The following is a 534-nucleotide window of genomic DNA, read 5'->3' on the forward strand; positions in this document are numbered from 1 at the left end:
CACTGTTAACAACTGATGAGTACCCTTTAAGTTCTGCAGCATTTGATGCAAGCCTGACTAACAGTCGGTAGAGCAAGAGACTCTTAATATCAGGCTTGTGCAATAGAGCCCCAAGTTTGGCTTTGGCTTTTCAAATATCAATAGCAGTCATGTCAACTCTAGCCTTGTCAAAAAGCAACTCCTTCTTCAACTGTGACAAACTGGTGTAGCTATGTTTTCAATTGGATGTCCCTTTGATACCTAGTCAACCCATTATGTACAATCTAGTTGTATGTGACATGAGAAATCCGCCACTAAATAAAGTTGGCTACATGTGCTAGCTCATGCAAAAAATTCTCAAATGATGTAGCATGTTGTAAAATAATCCAAGTCGGAATTTGGTTTGAAAACGTTACTGAATAAATATCATCAACCAAAAACAGTCAAGCCATTTTCAATTGCATTCTTCCATACAAAGCTGGTCACCAACAGCAATTTTGCAGGTAAACCATAGCACTGCATTGAATATGCAGCTATTAATGCTTCTTCTGCAAT

This window comes from Austrofundulus limnaeus, unplaced genomic scaffold (assembly GCF_001266775.1).
Source record: "Austrofundulus limnaeus strain Quisiro unplaced genomic scaffold, Austrofundulus_limnaeus-1.0 Scaffold4435, whole genome shotgun sequence".
In the NCBI taxonomy this organism is placed as follows: Eukaryota; Metazoa; Chordata; class Actinopteri; order Cyprinodontiformes; family Rivulidae; genus Austrofundulus; species Austrofundulus limnaeus.